Here is a 22,286-nt window from a genome sequence, read left to right on the forward strand (position 1 = left end):
ACGGCAGACAATCGTTTTGCACCTTTTTTGCATGCAGATGCCATACTGCTGTCAGTAGATGTTGCAGTAGGACTGCTAACCGTCGTCGTCATTCACCGCTTCCGCTGAAACTCTGCTCTTCTGCTCTCCTGGTGCCATGAATCCACCTCGCAGGTCCTCTCGTCATTCTGTATAAATATCTGTTCTTGTGGCATCCGTCATCATCCACCGCTTCCGCTGCAACTCTGCTCTCCTGCAGACGCCATACCATGGCAAGCATGGAGCCCACTCAGATCACTGCTGCTGTTGTGAGCATTGCAAACACCTCGCGCATTATCCTGCAGTATGTGCAGAACCTGCAAAAGCAGGCGAGGAGGCGGCGACAGCGCGATCACGATAGTGATGAGGACATGGACACAGACTTCTCTCAAAGCACGGGCCCTGGCAGTTTGGACATCATGGTGGTAATGGGGCAGGTTCATGCTGTGGAACTCCAATTCTGGGCCCGGGAAACAAGCACAGAGTGGTGGGACCACATAGTGTTGCAGGTCTGGGATGATTCCCAGTGGCCACGAAACTTTCGCATGCGTAAGGGCACTTTCATGGAACTTTGACTTGCTTTCCCCTGCCCTGAAGCGCAAGAATACCAAGATGAGAGCAGCCCTCACAGTTGAGAAGCGAGTGGCAATAGCCCTGTGGAAGCTTGCAACCCCAGACAGCTACCAGTCAGTCGGTAATCAATTTGGAGTGGGTAAATCTACTGTGGGGGCTGCTGTGATCCAAGTAGCCAACGCAATCACTGTGCTTCTGCTATCAAGGGTAGTGATTCTGGGAAATGTGCAGGTCATAGTGGATGGCTTTGCTGCAATGGGGTTCCCTAACTGTGGTGGGGTATAGACGGTCCCAAGATAGGGATATGCATTCCGGACCACCAGGGCAGCCAGTACATAAACCACAAGGGGTACTTCTCAATGGTGCTGCAAGCATTGGTGGATCACAAGGGACGTTTCACCAACATCAACGTGGGATGGCCGGGAAAGGTGCATGACGCTCGCGTCTTCAGGAACTCTGGTCTGTTTAAACGGCTGCAGGAAGGGATTTACTTCCCAGACCAGAAAATAACTGTTGGGGATGTTGAAATGCCTATAGTTATCCTTGGGGACCCAGCCTACCCCTTAATGCTCTGGCTCATGAAGCCGTACACAGGCACCCTGGACAGTAGTCAGGAGCTGTTCAACTATAGGCTGAGCAAGTATAGAATGGTGGTAGAGTGTGCATTTGGATGTTTAAAGGGTCGCTGGCGCAGTTTACTGACTCGGTTAGACCTCAGCGAAACCAATATTCCCATTGTTATTGCTGCTTGCTGTGTGCTCCACAATCTCTGTGAGAGTAAGGGGGAGACGTTTATGGCGGGGTGGGAGGTTGAGGCAAATCGCCTGGCGGCCGATTACGCACAGCCAGACACCAGGGCGATTAGAAGAGCACAGCTGGGCGCCCTGCGCATCAGAGAAGTTTTGAAAACCAATTTCATGACTGGCCAGGCTACGGTATGACTGTTCTGTTTGTTTCTCCTTGATGAAAACCCGCCCCCTTGGTTGACTCTACTTCCCTGTAAGCCAACCAACATCCCCACTTCGATCACCGCTTTCAGAGGCAATAAAGTCATTGTTTCAAAATCATGCATTCTTTATTAATTCATCACACAAATAGGGGGAAAACTCGCAAGGTAGCCCGGGAGGGGTGGGTGAGGAGGGAAGCACCGGGTGGGGTGGTGGATGAGGGGAGGTGGGAAGGACAAGTCCACACTACAGTTCAAAACTTACTGAATGCCAGCCTTCTGTTGCTTGGGCAGTTCTCTGGGGTGGAGTGGCTGGTGCCCGCAGCCTCCCCCCGCCCCACGTTCTTGGGCATCTGGGTGAGGAGGATATGGAACTTGGGGAGGAGGGCAGACGGTTATACAGGGGCTGCAGCGGCGGTCTGTGCTACTGCTGCCTTTCCTGCAGCTCCACCAGACACTTGAGCATGTCAGTGTGCTCCTCCATTAGACTCAGCATTGCATCCTGCCTCCTTGCATTGCGCTCCTGCCTCCTTTCATTGTGCTCCCGCCTCCTCTCATCGCATTAATTTAACACTTTCCTGGACTCTGCCATTGTTTGCCTCCATGCATTCTGCTGAGCTCTTTCAGTGCGGGAGGACTGCATGAGCTCTGAGAACATTTCATCGCGAGTGGGTTTTTTTGGCCTTCTAATCTGCGCTAGTCTCTGGGACGGAGATGATAGGGGGAGCGTAGAAACATTTTCAGCTGTGGGAGGAAAAAAAGGGAGAGTATTTAAAAAGATATATTTTAGAGAACAAAGGAAAGATTATTTCACACTGAATCAAGAGATTCATATTACATAGCACATGTGCTTTTGGTACACGGTCGCATTTTGCCTCTTATATTGAGTGCCTGCCGGTTTGGTGTGAGACATCACACATGCTCGGCTGGGCAACAGAATTCGGCTTGCAGGCAGCCATGGTAAGGCAAAGGGTTTTGGCTTCTTCAACCTTCATAACATGTGGGAACGGTTTCAAACAGCAGCACCCTCGTTTCCCATACCAAGCAAAGCCTGTTGGGTTGGCCATTTAAAAGGAGGGGCTGTGGTTTTAGGGTGAATGTGCAGCACAACCCAACCCCTGCCTCCCACCCAATTCTCTGGGATGATTGCTTCACCCCCCTCGCCCCACCACATGGCTAGTATCAGGGAAGATACCTGTCAGCCAAATGTGAACAGCTCAGCATGAACGGGCCTCCCCGCTCCACGTGGCTAACAGCGGGGATGATTTCTTTTCAGCCAAAGGCAAACAGCCCAGCAAGAATGGGCACCTCTGAGTGTCCCCTTAAACAAATTTCCTGTATTTCAACCAGGTGACCATGAATGATATCACTCTCCTGAGGGTAACACAGAGAGTACCTCCAGGAGAGCTTCATGGAGATGTCCCTGGAGGATTTCCGCTTCATCCCCAGACACGTTAACAGACTTTTCCAGTAGCTATACTGGCCACGAATGCATCCCAAGTCTTCAGGTCAAATTAATCATTAAACACGCTTGCTTTTAAACCCTTTATTATATTTACAAAGGTACACTTACCAGAGGTGCCTTCTCCGGTTTCATGGTCTGGGAGCCCCCCTTGGGAGGGTTGGGAGGGTATTGGCTCCAGGGTGATGAACATTTCCTGGCTGCCGGGGAGAAGGGATTCTCCGCTTGCATGCTGTGTGCTATCCTCAACCTCCTCCTCATCATCATCCACAAAATCCTCATCCCTGTTGCGTGAGACTGCCCCCTTGCTGGTGTCCACGGACAGTGGTGGGGAAGTGGTAGGGGCTCCCACTAGAATTGCATGCAGCTCATCATAGAAGCAGCATGTATGGGGCTCTGACCCGGAGCGACCATTTGCTTCCTTTGTTTTTTGGTAGGCTTGCCTCAGCTCCTTAACTTTCACGCGGCACTGCTTTGTGTCCCTGTTGCAGCCTCTGTGCATCATGCCCTTGGAGATTTTGGCAAATATATTGGCATTTCGTCTTTCAGAACGGAATTCTGCCTGCACGGATTCTTCTCCCTATACAGCGATCAGATCCAGTAACTCCCGTTAGGTCCATGCTGGAGCTCTTTTGCGATTCTGGGACTCCGTGGTCATCTGTGCTGATGAGCTCTGCATGGTCACCTGTGCTGATCAGCTCGCCACACTGGCCAAACAGGAAATGAAATTCAAAAGTTCCCAGGGCTTTTCCTGTCTACCTGGCCAGCGCATCTGAGTTGAGAGTGCTGTCCAGAGCAGTCACAATGGAGCACTCTGGGATAGCTCCTGGAGGCCAATACCGTCGAATTGCATCCACACTACCCCAAATTCGACCCAGCAAGGTCGATTTTAGCTCTACTCCCCTCGCCGGCGTAGAGGAGTACAGAAATAGTTTTTAAGAGCCCTTTAAGTCGACAAAACAGGCTTGGTCGTGTGAACGGGTGCAGGGTTAAATCGACCTAATGCTGCTAAATTTGACCTAAACTCGTAGTGCAGACCAGGGCTAAGCATCTCTGATGGTATCTTCTAGACTGAGCACTGAGCTCCATTGGGTAGATAGAAAGATTAACCTAAATAATCTATACAGAAGCGCCTGGAACCCCATAAGATTGGGTCCCTAATCCATGAACTATTGGAACTCATTTACAAAACTTTTCTTAAACATTACATGAATATATTGTCTCATACTATAGAATTAGAATTTATAATCCCTATTCCATGATGAGATCTCTTTGAGCTATAATGTATCTATTTTTAGATAAAATGCTTTTTGAGGAAAAAAAACCTTTTTATTAAAAAAATCCAATTTTTTTATTTTTTTTTTTAAATCATTGATATTTATCCACCCTGCTAGAAACAATTCTACCAGCTATTCAAGCCCTACAGTCTAAATTTGATTTGTTTGAAGCAAAGTTGGTTCTGGTTTAATCAAATATGTTAGATCTGCAAAAAAGAACGTTAACTGTTAAAAAATGTGAAAGATCTAAGAGAATTTTAATGAAGCATGAGTGGAAAATGAGATTACCAAACTTCTAGTGGGATTTTAATAAAAGACAGAATTATTGTATCAGCAGGCATGTCAGTGGTGAGAACTCCATGAGTAATAAATAACTTGCATATAAATTAAAATATTCCAGAACTTAACATACTACTGTCGAATGTAGTTTTTATAGGTAAGAGGTTCAGAAATGTGTTAGTTGATCAGAGAGCAGCTTTGCATGCTTTATGGTGTAACCAGTGTTATATAGGGAAGTGGAAGTCTGGAAAGAAGGCTCATTGAATTAAGAGGATGGGGAGCTTTTCCAAGATCCTAAATGTACTTTGGTGTGGTGCAGCTTCTCCTTTGAGTGATTGTGTACATATGTGTTCCACTGTAGATGTATGTGCGCCCAATGTACTCGAGTCAGAGACTTTTGACAGCTGTACATCTAGGCAGTGCACATGCCCCAGCTCTTTTTGTGAGTTTCGCTGGCAGTATAAAAGGGCCATATCTCTTTCTTGGTTCCTTTTCACTACCCATGGTGAGAGTCAGAGCTCCCCATAGCTTTTTACATTGGTTAGCCAGCGTTTTCTGAAAAGCTTGGCGTATATAGTTATAGATAGTTTAGTTTGTTGTAAGTATTTAGTGTAGTGATCTGGGAATTTATTATGAAAAAAATCGACAGGTTTCAAGTAGTGTGCCACCTGTGGGACGATTTTCCCTGTCATGGACAGGCACAAAAGCTGCTTAATCTGCCTGGGGAAGGACACGTGAGGGACAAATGTCCAGTTTGTACCTCCTGCCCACCAGTACAAAGAAGCAGAGGACTTCTGCCTAAAAGTTCACCTGATGAAGGAGGTGATGCGTCCTGTGTTGGAACCAGCCCCTGAACGTGTTCCTTTTCTGTACATCTAAGCTCGTGAATTTATATTGTATGAGTTATACAAGACATTCTTAATGTTAATTGGAGGATAGTTATGGGTATGTAATTTGAAATTGATTTGAAGACAGATGCTAGAAGGTAAGGGGCATCGTAGGAGAAATCCATCGTGACCTGCCTGCCCTCCAGGAAAATATAAATGGCTGTTGTCTTTTTCTGCCTATCCTCCATTCATTGCTTTTATAGTAATTGTAACTGTAAGGTATGCTTTTGGTTCATAAAAATGTTTGAATTAATAAACCTGAGTGTTTTGGCCAGTGTGTGTTTAAACTTCATCCAACAGTTATTTAGATAAATAATTATGAGGTTTTTAAAAACCCTGAATTTGTTATTACTACATAATTTATATATTAACACAGTTATCTAAATTATATAACAACGTAGACTGGTTTAAATTATTTTTGAAATGCTTTGAATGTGAGTGAATTATTTTTTAAAAAATTAAGATTACAAATAAAAGTAGGTTTCAGAGTAGCAGGCATGTTAGTCTGTATCCACAAAAAGAAAAGGAGTACTTGTGGCACTTAGAGACTAACTAATTTATTTGAGCATAAGCTTTCGTGAGCTACAGCTCACTTCATCGGATGCATGCAGTGGAAAATACAGTGGGGAGATTTTATATACACAGAGAACATGAAACAATAGGTGTTACCATACACACTGTAACGAGAGTGATCAGGTAAGGTGAGCTATTACCAGCAGGAGAGAAGAAGTTAAAAAAAACCAAACAAAAAAAACCTTTTGTAGTGATAATCAAGGTGGGCCATTTCCAGCAGTTGACAAGAATATGTGAGAAACAGGGACGGAGGGGTAATAAACATGAGGAAATAGTTTTACTTTGTGTAATGACACATCCACTCCCAGTCTTTATTCAAGCCTAATGTAATGGTGTCCACTTTGCAAATTAATTCCAATTCAGCGGTCTCTTTTTGGAGTCTGTTTTTGAAGTTTTTTTGTTGAAGAATTGCAACTTTTAAGTCTGTAATCGAGTGACCAGAGAGATTGAAGTGTTCTCCGACTGGTTTTTGAATGTTATAATTCCTGATGTCTGATTTGTGTCCATTTATTCTTTTACGTAGAGACTGTCTGATTTGGCCAATGTACATGGCAGAGGGGCATTGCTGGCACATGATGGTATATATCACATTGGTAGATGTGCAGGTGAACGAGCCTCTAATAGTGTGGCTGATGTGATTAGGCCCTATGATGGTGTCCCTGAATAGATATGTGGACACAGTTGGCAATGGGCTTTGTTGCAAGGATAGGTTCCTGGCTTAGTGTTTTTGTTGTGTGGTGTGTGGTTGCTGGTGAGTATTTGCTTCAGGTTGGGGAGCTATCTGTAAGCAAGGACCGGCCTGTCTCCCAAGATCTGAGAGAGTGATGGGTCGTCCTTCAGTATAGGTTGTAGATCCTTGATGATGTGCTGGAGAGGTTTTAGTTGGGGGCTGAAGGTGACGGCTAGTGGCGTTCTGTTATTTTCTTTGTTGGGCCTGTCCTGTAGTAGGTAACTTCTGGGTACTCTTCTTGCTCTGTCAGTCTTTTTCTTCACTTCAGCAGGTGGGTATTGTAGTTGTAAGAATGCTTGATAGAGACCTTGTAGGTGTTTGTCTGCGGGGTTGGAGCAAATGCGTTTGTATCATAGAGCTTGGCTGTAGACAATGGATCGTGTGGTGTGGTCTGGATGAAAGCTGGACTCATGTAGGTAAGTATAGCGTCAGTAGGTTTCCGGTATAGGGTGGTGTTTATGTGACCATTGCTTATTAGCACTGTAGTGTCCAGGAAGTGGATCTCTTGTGTGGACTGGTCCAGGCTGAGGTTGATGGTGCGATGGAAATAGTTGAAATCATGGTGGAATTCCTCAAGGGCTTCTTTTCCATGGGTCCAGATGATGAAGATGTCATCAACGTAGCGCAAGTAGAGTAGGGGCATTAGGAGACGAGAGCTGAGGAAGCATTGTTCTAAGTCATCCATAAAAATGTTGGCATACTGTCGGGCCATGCAGGTACCCATAGCAGTGCCGCTGATTTGAAGGTATACATTGTCCCCGAATGTGAAATAGTTATGGGTGAGGTCAAAGTCACAAAGTTCAGCCACCAGGTTTGCCGTGACATTATCGGGGATACTGTTCCTGACGGCTTGTAGTCCATCTTTGTGTGGAATGTTGGTGTAGAGGGCTTCTACATCCATAGTGGCTAGGATGATGTTTTCAGGGAGATCACCGATGGATTATAGTTTCCTCAGGAAGTCAGTGGTGTCTCGAAGATAGCTGGGAGTGCTGGTAGCGTAGGGCCTGAGGAGGGAGTCTACATATCCAGACAGTCCTGCTGTCAGGGTGCCAATGCACTGAGTGAGTTATAGGAAACTCTGCTTGTATTCGAGATTTCCTGCAGTTAGCAAGGTGGTTATGTTTTAAAGACATTTTTGCATGTAAAGATCTTTGCAGCTCACATAAATCTTTATTGAAAAATATTTGGAAAACTTGATACACAGGGAGAGTGCTTTGTAGCAAGAAAATATCCTTTCTTGGATGTTCATTTGATTTTTTTTTTGTGCCTGACTTATGGACATGCAGGTGATTGGACAGGAAGCAGGAGAATGAATGCAAGGGCAGATCACAGAGGAAGACTGAGGAGGGGAATATGATGGAAAAGGGGAAACTCAGAGGGTAGAGTCAAGACTGTAATGGGAAATGGATGGCAGTTCCCCATCTTAGAGGTATGGAGAGAGTAAGTAGAGTCACCATCCTAGCAGCCAGTAAATTTTAGTGTTAATTAAGCGTTGACTTTTCAATCTGATATTCTCTCTTGCACCCTGGCAGAAGAGCAGAGGGGAGTTGGAAAGTCAAAAGGCTGACTAAAAAACACAGTTTGGCCCCCAAATCCATTAATTTTTTAAAAAAATTGAATCTCATGATTTTTGATGTCATGTAGTTGGCAATAGCTGATATGGAGTTTTTGTAAAAAGTCTGAGCAAGGTTACAACGCTCAATCTTGGGGCAGTTGTTGGAGTGAAGTATCAGTCAGTGTCCCTTCAGAGAGATGGCCATTTTAAACTTTCTGATCTTTAGGGTCTTTTCCCTTGATGGTTTTACACTCAGTACAAGGGAAGAGCGTAGTGAAGCAAGACACCAGCGCGACACCTCCTGCTGGTCATTTTGGGAATTAGTTCAATTCCAGCTCCGGGGCACCCTCTGCTGGCCGGTGTCTTGCCTGCCTCAGGTCCTGTGTCCCTCCCAGACCCCAGTGCCCCTTTTACCTCAGGGTTCTGCCCCAGCAGTACCCCCACACTTTGGGTTTCCCCTCCCAGGGGAATCCCCAATCCTCTATCCTCACCTTGCCTCAGTGGCTACTGCCACTAATCATCTAGCCCCTTTCACTGGGGCAGACTGCAGTTTGTAATGGCCACTCATCATTGGCAAGGGAGTGAGACCTGCTGCCTTTGCCTATCCCCGGGCTGCCCCCTCTGCATCTCCAGTACCTTTCGTAGGCTTTCAACAAGGCCTGCAGCCTGGCGGTTTACCAGGCTGGAGCTCCCCAGCTCCCTTTTCCCTTCCCCAGCACTGCTGTGTTTTCTCCCACTCAGGTACCTTAGTTCCCACTCCAGGGCTAGAGTGAGACTCCTCTGTCTCCTGGCCCCACAGCCCTTTTATTCAGGCCAGCTGTGGCCTGATTAAGTCAGCCACACCTGGGGCCAACTACCTCGCCAGGCTCTCAGAGCTGCTCTTAATCCCTTTTACGGTGGAGTGGGGCAATTTTCATTGAGAAAAATGATAAGAGAAACCCTTCTCAAGACGTCATCCATCTGAAGGCTATTGTAGCTTCTGGACTGTTGAGAACACTGAGAAACGGCAACTCTTTTGAAAAAGGGTTGTTCTTTGTGAAATTCTCTGTCAGACCATTGTATCAGCCTTTGCTGAAAGAAAAACTTTCAATTATGAAAGGTAATGGGAAAAATGACCATTAATAAGAAAAAATCAAATATGGCCTTGTGGCGGGGCAGGACTCGCCCCTGCGGCACCTCCCGCTGGTTGTCCAGGGAATTAGTGTTTCGAGCCTCTGGGGCGCCCTCTGCAGGCTGGTGTCCTGCTTGCCGCGGGGCCCCGAGTACCTCCCGGACCCTGGTGCCCCTTTCACGCCGGGTTGGTGCCCCCTGGCAGTGCCTCCACAGATCTGGGTCTCCCCCTGCGGGAACCCCCACCCTCTATCCCCACCTCGCCTCAGTCTTTGGTTACTGCCTGTCACCATCTGCAGTATAATTCCCACTCATGATCGGCAAGGAGGGTCTGGACCTGCTGCTTCTGCCTACCCTTGGGCTACCCTCTGCAACCCCAGTACCCTTTTCCTAGGCCTTCATCAAGGCCTGCAGCCTGGGGGTTTCCCGGGCCGGAGCTCCCCAGCTCCTCTGGCCTTTCCCCAGCACTGCTCCACTTTAGGTACCCTGCTCAGCTCCCAGCAGTCAGGCCCCTCCCTCTTAACATGTAGAGAGAAACTATGTCCTCCTTGCCCATGGCCCTTCTATAATGGCCAGCTGGGCCCTGACTGGGGTGTGGCCACAGCTGTGGCCATTTCCCCAATTAGCTGAGGCTTGCTGCTTTCTCTAGCAGCAGCCCTCCCCCAGGGCTGATTTCAAGCCCTTCAAGGCAAGAGCAGGTGACCACCCCACTACAGAAAGGAAAGGTCAGTCTGTTCAGGCTGCCCTGCTGGCTGGAGCTCTCTCCCTTCCTGGGCTGCTGCTGCTGTTGTTGTTTGGAGCTTCCTCCCTCCCTGGGCTGTTACTGCTGGCTGGAGCTCTCTGCCTCCCTCCCTGGAGGGCTGCTGCTGGCTAGGACCCCTTCTGGGAGCTGCTGTTGTTGTTGCTGCTGTGGGGAGGAGGGGCCTTGCCGGCCTGCCCCCCCATCCCCACCCCTCTGGAGGGAGGAGAAGCGAGGACACCACCACCACCACCACCGTTGTCACCCCTTCTGCCTGGGTCCTCACCTGGCTGGTCACCGCCCGCTTGCTGCAGCTTCTAGGCTTGCTGCCTCGTCGAGACCGCTGCAAAGAATTGTGGACGGGGTCGGTTATTGGACTGAGTCACTTTAACAGGTGGTGGTAGCCTTTTGCTGCTGGGGGAGAGGTGTGGAGCTCTCCCCCAGTCCTGCTGCCCCCCGCCACATCTTCCTTCACCACCACCACCCCTTTTTGCCACTGCCCTCTCCGCCAACCCACCTGACCATCAACACCTGCTGCTTGCCCCTCGATGGGGCTGCTTGCTTCTTCACCCACCATCATCTGGGACTGTTTCCAGCAGCGAGCAAGGACTGGAGTGAGCCCCACAAACACTCGTGGGTGCGCTCCCCCCCTCTTTTGTTTGGACTTGGCCCCTCTCCCTCAGTTGCATTTGGGTGGGGGGGGTCTCCCCATTACCCCCCAGCCCAGTTTTTCTCCTCCCTTCCTCCCGTAGCTCCCTGGAAGATTTTTCCCGGGTTGTTTGCCTGTCCCACCCTGACCCCATCCTAGGTTCCTGGGTTTGTTTGTGTGCCTGCCCTGCCCCAACCCTTGCAAGTTTGTTACTTTGCCTGCCCCGCCCTTTCCCAGGAGTTGGGTTCCCCCCCCTTGTGCTCTACTTGCCCCGCCCTCATTTGTTTCCTGTTCCCCCTGACTCCCGCTGACCCCTGCCCCGTCCAACCCGCAGTTTGGTGTGCCCATGTCCCCTTTTGGAGCACTTGTGCCCCCCCCCCTTTTTTAAGTTGTTTACCCTGATCACTGCACCTCCCCGATGCAATTATAGTCCTTCCCCTTCCGAGTGCGGCTGGAGGAGCCGGTGCCCTGCCCTATGCCCGTGATTGTCCCCCTCTCCTTTGTTGTCTCCGTGTCCTCCTGTTGTTAGCACCCTCCTCCCCTGCCTGCAGCCTAGTGGGGAGGAGTGGTTGCTTTTTCCCTTCCCCCGGCACCCCCCTACAGTCCCCCCCCCCCCCCCGGCCCATGCTGGTGCCCTCCATCCTGTATACAGTCTAGCAGGGAGGAGTGGTTGGCCCTGTCCCACCTTCCCTATTTCCAATACCCTGTTTGCTGGACCCTCCTCCCCTGCCTGCCATCTATTGGGGAGGAGCAGTTGTCCATTGTCCCACCCCCGATTTAGGGCCTCCTCCTGCCTCTTTCCACCATGGAGGAGGACCCTGCCTCTGCCCCTGGTCCCGTCCCTGCCCCTGCTCCTGCCCCCACTGCTCCCATAGTTCCTCCCCTGCCACCACCCTTGCCCATCCCAGCGGCTACCCTCTTGACCACCCCTAGCCTAGACTCCTCTGCTGCCATGGCTGCCCCTTCCACTGGCAAAAAGGGCCAGGGGAATAAAAAGGGCAAAGGCCCCGCCCGGAAAACAAAATCTCCTGTTGGCGGGGCTGCTCTCCCTGCCGTGGCCCCAACATCTGCCACAGCTCCTTCCTCCCCAGCCGTTCCCTCCACCAGCTCTGGGGGCGCTCCATCCCTAGCCCCCAGAGCGTATGCCCAGGTAGCAGTGCAGGGCTTGTTCGTAGCCCTAGAACCCCGGAGGACTTGGGCATATGGGTGGTATTGACCTCCGTCCCACCCTTCCTGCCCAACGTTGCCCTGTTGCCTGCCCTCTCCACCCTGGGGAAACCCATCTCAATCATCAGCCCTCTCCCGCTGGGCTGCAAGGACCCCGCCCTCCATCACGTTCTGTCCTTCCGCTGGCAGGTGCAGATTCAAGTGCTGCAGGTGACGCATGGCGGCTCTCGAGGGGTCCTTCTTGGTAACCTATCAGGGGGCCATTACCAGGCCCATTATTCAACAGGGGAGGCCCGGTGCTTTCTCTGCCAGGCGATGGGGCACGTCCGGAGGGACTGCCCCCTGGCCTGCCCCGGAGGAGCGTCCGGGACCCCCGAGACCTGGGAGGGCGCCAGCCCTGTCACCGCCGGCGACCCTGGCAGCCCGGCTGCCTCTGCTGCTGCCCCTCCTCCCGTGGAGGAGAGGGTGGCAAGACCTCTGCTGGCTGAGGGAGAGGGCTCGCCCCAGGGGAGGTTTCCCTTCCTCCCATTGTCCCACCCTTGCCGCCCCGAGCCCCAAAATGATCGCCCTTGCCCCCTGGTCCTGCCCCTGCTGACCGGCCCTCCACCTCCACTTCAGAGGGCTGGGTGCTCATCCGGGGGAAGCGCGGCGCCCGTAAATCGCGGGCTCGATCCCTCCCCTCCGACGAGGAGGGAGAGGAGGCCCCTTGAAAAATGCTGCGGGGGGCTGATGCTGTTACATCTTCTGCCGCGCCTCCGGATGGAGCTCAGCAGGAGACCCCGGCTATGGCAGCCATGGCAGCAGACGGAGGTGTCACCGCCCCCCTTGTTGAGTCCCCTCCCAAGGAGGCCTCTGTAGGAGTTCCCCTGGCCCCTTTGCCATCTGCGCCCCCTGCCGTTGTCGATACCGGGGCTATTACTGCCCTGGCTCCTGACGGGGAGGACTCTGGGGCCGCAGGGACTGGATTTACCTCCATATTCGAGGAGATCGAGGCTCTGGGTCTGACCCCGGTCACCCAGGGGGAGGACGACCCCCAGTCAGTGGGCCTCGATCTGGGTGGTGACTCAGTTCCACCACCCCCTCCTCCTTCTCCCTGCCCCTCACTCCCAACTGTAGCCCCCGCTCTGGTACTGGGGGCGCCCCTGGCTCTCCCTAGAGGCGACGGCTGATGCCGAGCGGTCGGGCCCTGAGCCTGTGGGCGTGCCCTCTAGCGCCCGGATGGAGCGGTTGGCTTCCCCTCCGGAGGGGGGCCCCACTGAACTTTCCGTAGTGCCTGACGCCGTGGCTGTGGGTGACGTGTTTCTCACAGCTCCCGTGCCCGGCGTCGGCGCAGGCCCCTCTCTGACCCCGGTCCCGTTGTCCCCCGCTCCTGGCCGAGAGGAGCCGCACCCCGATAGCCCGGTTGCCGGGGACCGTAAATCCATCAGTGTCCCCGTTCCTGTTCCTACCCCTGCTCCCGGCCCCTTTCCTGCCCCGGTCCCAATATCAACCCTTGTCCCTGCTCCCGCCCCTTCTTCTGTCCTCGCCCCTGGCCCAGTCCCCGCCCCGCCCCTGATCCTATTTCCGTACCCGATGAGTTGCTCGCCCCCTTCCATGCCACCGCCCACGTTATTGCCGCCCCTGAGGTTGTCTCGTTTCCTCTGTCTACGGACAATTCTCAGGGGGCGGTTTTCGTGTCCCCTCTTCCTAACATCATGGGGGCTGCACTATTCCCTCTGCCGCCCCCTCCTGTGCTGGGGATGGGGACAGGCTGCCCGGCGCAACTACGCCGGGGTTCCGCTCCATGCTTCCCCATCTCTGCAGGCCGCGAAGATCTTTTAGGGGCCTTGCCGGAGGGCGGCGGCGGGTTGGCTGCCGCGTCCCCCTCTGCGCTGAGGGAAGAGCTGCGCCATTTCCTGCTGGACACTCGTGGTTCAAAGGGCAAGGTGCATCTCGCCCTCCAGCGCTGGGGGGACTTCCATCACGTCCTCCGGGCCGTGAAGGGCCTTTTGGGGGAGGAGAGAGGGACCGGGAGGCAGGGCCTCACAGCCTACCGGCAGGCCCGTAAGTTCCGCAACTCCCTGATGACCTTTGGGGTCGAACATGGGTTGTTGCGGGGCCCGCTGGAGGCCGTCAATTCCCCTGCCCGTGAGGATTCACCCCAGCCTTCCCTATGAAGGATACCGTCTTTGCTACGTTGAACGCCAGGGGCTGTACCGTGGGTCTCTTCAGGAGCCAGGTGCTCTCCTTCCTTTGGGAGGGGGGTACTCTGTGATCTTCCTGCAGGAGACCCACGTGGCTCCAGCCGTCGAGGCTAGCTGGCGGCTGGAATTGGGGGACGACGTTTACTTTAGCCACCTCGGCGCTTGTTCGGCTGGGGTGGCTACCCTGTTCTCCCCCGAGCTACGACCCGAGGTGCTGGGGGTAGCCGAGGTCGTGCTGGGTCGCCTGTTGCATGTCCGGGCCTGCGTAGAGGGGCTAAGATTAAACCTGGTCAACGTTTACGCCCCAAACGCATGCCCGGAACGAGTGCGTTTCTTTCGGCAGGCGTCGGCCTTCCTCGGCACCCTGGATCCTCACAAGTGCCTGGTCCTGGGCGGGGACTTCAACACCACCCTCGAGGAGCGGGACCTCTCAGGAGTCGAGACATCCCAGGCAGCCGCGGGCGTCCTCAGGGAGATCGTGGATCATCACTCCCTGGTGGACGTCTGGCGCGACCACCACCTGGACGACGATGTTACCTTTACTTATGTCCAGGTGGAGGGAGATCAGTCGCGCCACTCCCGGTTGGACTGCATTCATATCTCGTGTTTCCATCTGGCACGAGTGTATGCCTCCGGCATCCGGCTGGCCCGGTTCTCGGATCACCACTTGGTGACCGTGACAGCCTCTCTCAGTCTGGAGAGGCCGGGCCCTATTGGCATTTTAATAACAGCTTGCTGGCGGACGTGGGCTTCGTGGCGTCCTTCCGGGAGTTCTGGCTGGCCTGGCGGGGGCAGCGGCGTGCCCTTCCCTCGGCGAGGCGGTGGTAGGATGTGGGGAAGGTGCGCGCACGGCTCTTCTGCCGCGACTACACCTGGGGCGCCACCCGGCGGAGGGATGCGGTGATAGGGCAGTTGGAGCGGGAGATTTTAGAGCTAGAGAGGTGTCTTGCCTCCGTCCCCAAGGATCCACCTCTCTGCGCAGCGTACTTGGAGAAGCGTGAGGAGCTCCGGGCCCTGGAGGACCATTGAGCTTTTGTTCGATCCCACATCCACCACCTTTGGGAGATGGATCGCGGCTCCCGCTTCTTCTACGTCCTGGAGAAAAGGAGGGAGGCCAAAAAGCACGTCACCTGCCTCCTGGCAGAGGACGGGACCCCCCTCACAGATCCGGAGGAGATGCATGGAAGGGCCAGGGTCTTCTACGCTAACCTTTTCTCCCCGGATCCGACTGATGCCGATGCCCGCAGGGTGCTCTGGACCGAATTCCCAACAGTCAGTACGGGCGACCGAGACCGGCTGGAGGTGCCTCTCTCTCTGGCTGAACTCTCGGAAGCCCTCTGTCGCATGCCCACTAACAAATCTCCGGGCATAGATGGGCTGACCATGGAGTTCTACCGCATGTTTTGGGACGTCCTCGGCCCGGACCTTGTCATCATCTGGGCCGAGTCCTTGCAAAGCGGGGTCCTCCCTCTCTCGTGCAGGCGAGCTGTGCTCGCCTTATTGCCAAAGAAGGGGGACCTCCGCGACTTACGGAATTGGCGTCCCATCTCGCTCCTCAGCACGGACTACAAGGTCGTAGAGAAGGCCATCTCGCTGTGGCTGGGGTCCGTGCTGGCGGACGTGGTCCATCCCAACCAGACCTACACCGTCCCAGGCTGGTCCATCTTTGACAACTTGTATTTGGTCCGGGACGTCTTGGAGCTGGGGCGTAAGGATGGTCTGTCGTTCGCCCTCCTGTCCCTGGACCAGGAGAAGGCGTTCGACGGGGTGGACCACGGGTATCTCCTGGGCACCCTGCGGGCGTTCGGCTTCGGGCCCCAGTTTGTGGGCTTTCTCCAGGTGCTGTACGCCGACACGGAGTATCTGGTCAGGCTCAACTGGATCCTGACTGAACCGGTCAGCTTCGGGCGGGGAGTATGGCAGAGGCACCCCCTTTCGGGCCAGCTGTATGCTCTGGTGATAGAGCCCTTCCTCCGTCGGAGGTTGATGGGGTTGGCGCTTCGGGAGCCGGAGCTGCGGCTGGTCCCGTCGGCGTACGCCGATGACGTGCTCCTCGTGGTCCAGGACCTGGACGACCTGGTTTATTTGGCTGCCTCCTCCGCCCGGGTCAGCTGGGTCAAGAGCTCTGGCCTGGTGGTTGGGGATGGGTGGCAGGTGAGCTCCCTCCCACCCGCGCTTCAAGCCATCCGGTGGAGCGTGGGTCCGCTGCTCTATCTTGGCGTTTATCTCTCCGCCAAGCATCCTTCTCCGCCGGAGAACTGGCAGGATTTGGAGGCCAGGGTGGGTGAGCGGCTGCAGAGATGGACAGGACTGTTCCGGTGTCTCTCCCTGTGAGGGAGGGTGCTGGTGCTGAACCAACTGGTCCTGTCCATGCTTTGGCACCGACTCAACACCCTGAGCCTGGCCCCGAGGATCCTGGCCAGGCTCCAGAGGATGGCTCTGGAGTTCTTCTGGCCGGGGCTGCACTGGGTCTCTGCAGGGGCTCTGAGTCTTCCCCTGGAGGAGGGAGGACAGGGTCTAGTTTGCTTGCGCAGCCAGGTCCATGTCTTCCATCTCCAGGCCCTGCAGAGGCTCCTTTATGGTGCAGGTAGTCCGGCGTGGAGTATGTTGGTGCACGCCTTCCTCCGCCGCCTCCGCTTTCCACCCTTTCGACCCCCAGGCGCGTACTCCAGTAGGTGAAGGCCGCCTTGTCACCCGATTCTCTCGCTTTCCTGCGGTGAGCCCTGTAAGAGAATGTTCCCCGCCCACCCCTCACTCCTGGCCCTCCGGACATTTTTCTTGGGCCCCTGTTCCATGAGCCCCCCCCGGCCTCCCCGCTCCCACACTCTGAGCCGGTTGCATTCCCTGCAGCCAGTCCGGTTTCGAACCACGCCCAGAAACCATCTGTACATGCTCGTGCTCCATACGTTACATTTCTTCACCCTCATGTCCCGCCCTGACACCAAATGGTGGGACTATCTTCCACCTAAAGAGGGTGAGGAGCCCCGGTGGGCCAGCCTTTATTCCACCTTGGTCCCACGGCCCACTGGGGACATTAGTTGGCGGCTCCTTCATGGAGCCATGAGCACGGGCATGCACCTGGCGCAGTTCACCCCTACACCTGAGGCCTGCCCCTTTTGCGGTGTGAGGGAGAACCTGGCGCATGCCTATCTCGAATACGCCAGGTTGCAGCCCCTATTCTGGCTCCTCCAGAACCTCTTGTTGAGGTTCTGGCTGCACTTTTCCCCACACTTGTTCCTCTTTGCACACCCTATCTGTGGCCCCACGAAGTCGTGAGACCTCCTTGTCAACCTCCTTCTGGCTCTGGCCAAAGTCTCCATCTACAATACCAGGAGGAGGATGTTGGACGAGGGGGTCCTCTGCGACTGCGGGGCCTATTTCCGTTCCTCCCTAGTTTCATGCATCTGGGCAGAGTTCCACTGGGCTGCGTCTGCTGGCTCCCTCAACAGCTTTGAGGAGCAGTGGGCGCTGTCCGGGGTTCTCTGCTCGGTGTCCTCCTCCGGTATCCTCATTTTGAACCTCTGACCCTCACTCCGGTCCCTGTTTTTCATTAGTTGCCCCCTGTAATCAGTTGGTCCCTGGGTCCAGTGGTCCCTCCCTCTAGGCTGGGGGAAGGGCCTTTAGCAGTGGGTGGGCTTGCACCCACCCGCTTCCCGGGTTTTCCAATAAGACCCCGCTGCAGGCCGATACGTATAATTTCAGTTACTTTTACTTATATGAGAAATTTGAAGAGTCTTTTATGCTGTTACTGAGATTGTTAGAGGCAAAGGTCTGACACTGGGTACTCAATTTCTTAAAGGACCCATTTTTAATTATTTTTCATTCCTAAAGTAATTAAAAGATTGTAAACTGTCAAAAATCATTCTGTATGTGAACTGCTGTCATAAATATAAAGGGAAGGGTAACCACCTTTCTGTATACAGAACTATAAAATCCCTCCTGGCCAGGCAAAAACCCTTTCACCTGTAAAGGGTTAAGAAGCTAGGATAATCTCGCTGGCACCTGACCAACATGACCAATGAGGAGACAAGTTACTTTCAAAGCTGGGGGGGGGGAAAAAAGGGTCTGTCTGTCTGTGTGATGCTTTTGCCGGGAACAGAAAAGGAATGGAGTCTTAGAACTTAGTAAGTAATCTAGCTAGATATGCGTTAGATTCTGTTTTGTTTATGGCTGGTAAAATAGCTGTGCTGAATGGAATGTATATTCCTGTTTTTGTGTCTTTTTGTAACTTAAGGTTTTGCCTAGAGGGATTCTCTATATTTTGAATCTGATTACCCTGTAAAGTATTTACCATCCTTATTTTACAGAGGTGATTCTTTTACTTTTTCCTTAATTAAAATTCTTCTTTTAAGAACCTGATTGATTTTTCATTGTTCTTAAGATCCAAGGGTTTGGGTCTGTGTTCACCTATGCAAATTGGTGAGGATTTTTATCAAGCCTTTCACAGGAAAGGGGGTGTAGGGCTTGGGGGGATATTTTTTGGGGGAAGACGTCTCCAAGTGGGCTCTTTCCCTGTTCTTTGTTTAATACGCTTGGTGGTGGCAGCATAGGGTTCAAGGACAAGGCAAAGTTTGTACCTTGAGGAAGTTTTTAATCTAAGCTGGTAAGAATAAGCTTAGGGGGTCTTTCATGCAGGTCCCCACATCTGTACCCTAGAGTTCAGAGTGGGGAAGGAACCTTAACAACTGCAGTAATTTTAAAGAAGATATGCTTTGTTTTTCTGTCCATAACAAACCTGTGGTATGCCTCCTTTATGTGCTAGAATCAATTGAGTCTCAACTATGGAGTCAGTATTGATGCCCTCATTAGTTCTGTAATATTTTATTTTTTTTGGTCAGAGGAACTGGGTATGAATATTTATTTTTGATTCTTTAACATACTATCATAGTAGAGAGTGGGAACGTGTTATAATCCAGGGCAGGGATCTCCTCTTTATTGGTGTTTGTTTGTAAAATGCCAAGCATAATTAGGCCCTGATATTGAATGGGGCTTGTACATGTAGCCATAATACAAATGATTAATAACAGTAATATTATGTTAGAATTGCTGATTATTGAAAAAATTGCTATGTGTACATTTTTATAAGAGGAGATTATTTTAAAAAGAAAAAACCTCAGTACTATAGTAATAATAATATACAAAAACAACAGTAAAAGAATCTTAAGGTTGCAATGTCAAGACCTCAGTATTTAGGAAATGCCAGAATTAAGGTTGTCTGTGATTCATTAATTTACTCTTTGTGCATATCCATTATGATAGTCTGCAGTTACACCACCTCATTCGCAATACACCTTCTGACTTATAAACACTGAGGCATGAGTCCTACAGACAACAGCCTTATTCACTACACATCCCTGATTCATTCCCTGAGCACTGTCCATTCTGTGCACTGAATGAGGCAGGGGTTTTATGGAAACAGTAGTAGATGATCATATAATTAAATACTTTATCATAATGGATATGTACAAAACCACAGGTTAACAAGTAGCTGTTGAAGACTGTTATCTGTATAGACTTACCTTCTAGAGGGGTATGAGACACAAACTTTGGGTTTTATAATTATTTGCTAGACAGCAGAGAAAAGTTGAGACTCAGGAATCCTGGGTTCAATTCGAGTTCTGGAGGGGAATGTGCTCTCGTGTTTACAAACCCTCCTGTGTCTCTCCCCTCCCTCATCTGGTTCCATCACTGCCTCGCCTCAGAGCTCTTAACCTTGTCTCCAATTCCCACGGCTCCTGTCCTCATCCTCTGCTCCTATCCCTGCCTTCTTTAGTTCCTGCTCCTATATCCTCTGTCCCTATCCTCCCCCATGCTCCTATCCCTCCCTGGCTCCTGTTCCTAATTCGTCCCCCTGTCTGCTCCTCTTCCCCTTCCTCAGCCCCCACGCCTCTGCATGTCAGTCAAGCTGCTTAATACTTCTCCACACTGCCTGTGTGCTAGCAAGGAGCATTGAGAACACTGGAGAGAAGGTCTCCCTGTTCTCAGTTCTGGTGTCTGATGCCACAGTGTTCCCCAGCAATGAGGATGAGTAATTGCAGTAAAAGTTCTGATCAGCCCAGGTTTCCTGGGATGGAGCATGCTCAGTGCGGATGGAATCTTTGGAGAATTGAGCTGCTGAACTCTAAGAAATTTCTTCTGAATATGTGTAAATATGTGAAACTTTTTATTCAGAGGTTTATAACTCATTCAGATTTGGGCAGTTTTCCTTGGGATAACAAAAGGCATGTGTCTGACACCCGTGCAATCTCAGTTGCCAGTTTTCTGCTCCAGAGCATGGAGATACTAGAATTTCTCAATGAAGTGATTGAGAAAAATTTTTACATAGGCAAAACACATTTTTCTCTAATCTTGTTCTCAGAAACAGCTAACCCATTTTGGTTGATTACCCTGAGGCAAACACCTGGCATATAAAATTTCAGCCTTAATGTTGAAGTTTGGGAAAATTTAAGCAGCTGAAAACTGGGTTTTAAAATGGAAAAGGTTAAACAACTTTAACTGTAGGCATAGCTACCAGCTCTGCCTATAATAATAAATAGTAACATAACCGAAATATATTACGTTTGTGGCACGAAAAGGGAAAAAAGAAAAGGAATCTGTGCTTCACTCCCCTCGGCTAGATATATTTCCTAGGTTTGACTGTTTTCTCATAGTCTCTGTCCATTTGTTTCTCTCACTCAGCTCTCCAGTATCAACCTTGTTGGTCTTTCAGCACCATCAGTTTTGATTTTTTCCTGTTTTTGTTGCTGATGCTAGCTTACATAAGGTGAAATTATTCTCACCTGTTGGTGAAGCTCAGGTAGCTTGTGGAGAATGAAATTTGAACCCCTTGTAGCCCTTACTGCAGGCTGTTGTTGGAATACTACTATCTGGAGCTCTTGTGTGACACTGGAATGGGATTTAAGAGTAATAATTGGATTTGTGCAATTGTAGAACCTGAGGTCCATTCCTTGACTTGTTTCCATCATTGTCCTTTAGAGACACTGCCACTGGGCACCCCATCCAAGCATAGTGCAACTGCAGTGTTTAAGTAGTGTGAAGGGCCTTGCTGACTCCTGTCATCCAAGATACAGCTCCTGGTGTTCCCATTGTGACCTTTGGCATTGTTTATGCAACTTAACTGATCCCACACCAGAGAAACCATGACAGGGCAGTGTTTACACAGTATACGTCCTTTCCACAAGTTTGCTTTCCTGATTAAATGTTGAACCTTTAAAATTCAAGTATGTTAGAAATGTACTGGAATGTCTTCTCCCATGTAGGAAAGATGTTCAGGCTGAATTATTGCCTGTGTGCTGAATGTGTACTCACCACAGCTGCCAATGGTTCAAAGTAGTTTAAAGAGACTACAAACACTAAGCTGTTTCTGTCCTTCACGGGAATAAGCAGGAGTACAAGATTCTTATGGCTTGTGGTCACTGCAGAGTAAAAATCTTTCAAGAGTTAATAACCTATGTGAGCTATAGTGACTGTTTCAAAGATTACTCTTGGGGGAATTCTGTGCCACTGTGCATGCACAGAATTTATGTCCCCCGCAGATTTCTTTGATTCCCCGCAGAAAAATGACTTTCTGCTGAGGAAGCAAAGAGAACTCACAAGAGCAGTCACACAACCTTCCCCAGCAATATGTTTTGGATGCCTAGAGCAGCCGGCAGAGTGGTAAATCACTGTGGGGCAAGAGGTGGGACTGGGGCAGTCCTGGTTGGTGTCTCCTATCCTGTGCTGGACTCGGTTGCTAGTCCGGGCTGGGCTGGGGAGGACTGGACTTACTCTTCCCATGCATGGCATCTGGGACCGGGTCAGACCCACCCCAGATTTCTCCCCTGGCTGCAGGAAGCTCTGAAAACCCCATCTCTCCCCCTGCTTCCTGCACCCATTGCTCCTCAGCTGCAGGGGGAGGGATCCCTGTACAGGGAGCTGCTCTGCCATCCGCCCAACCCCTGTGAATCCAGACCCCCTTATACCCAGACCCTCTCACCGAGCCTAACCCCCCCTGCACTCAGAACCCACCTTGATGGGCCCGACTACCCCGATGAGCCACCCATATCCCCACCTCACCGAGCTCCAACCAGTTGCACCTGGATCCCCACTCCACTGAGCTCCACTCCCCCAGCATCTGGACCCCACCACTGAGCCCCACA

The 22,286-nt window shown here is 51.6% G+C and overlaps 1 protein-coding gene across 6 annotated transcripts in view; it reads left to right on the forward strand.

The window, feature by feature from the left end:
* DOCK3 (dedicator of cytokinesis 3) overlaps positions 1–22,286 on the forward strand; it is a 628,721-nt gene that overhangs the window by 121,770 nt on the left and 484,665 nt on the right. The window lies entirely within an intron of this gene.

The sequence above is a fragment of the Natator depressus genome, chromosome 7 (genome assembly GCF_965152275.1).
Source record: "Natator depressus isolate rNatDep1 chromosome 7, rNatDep2.hap1, whole genome shotgun sequence".
Taxonomy (NCBI): Eukaryota; Metazoa; Chordata; order Testudines; family Cheloniidae; genus Natator; species Natator depressus.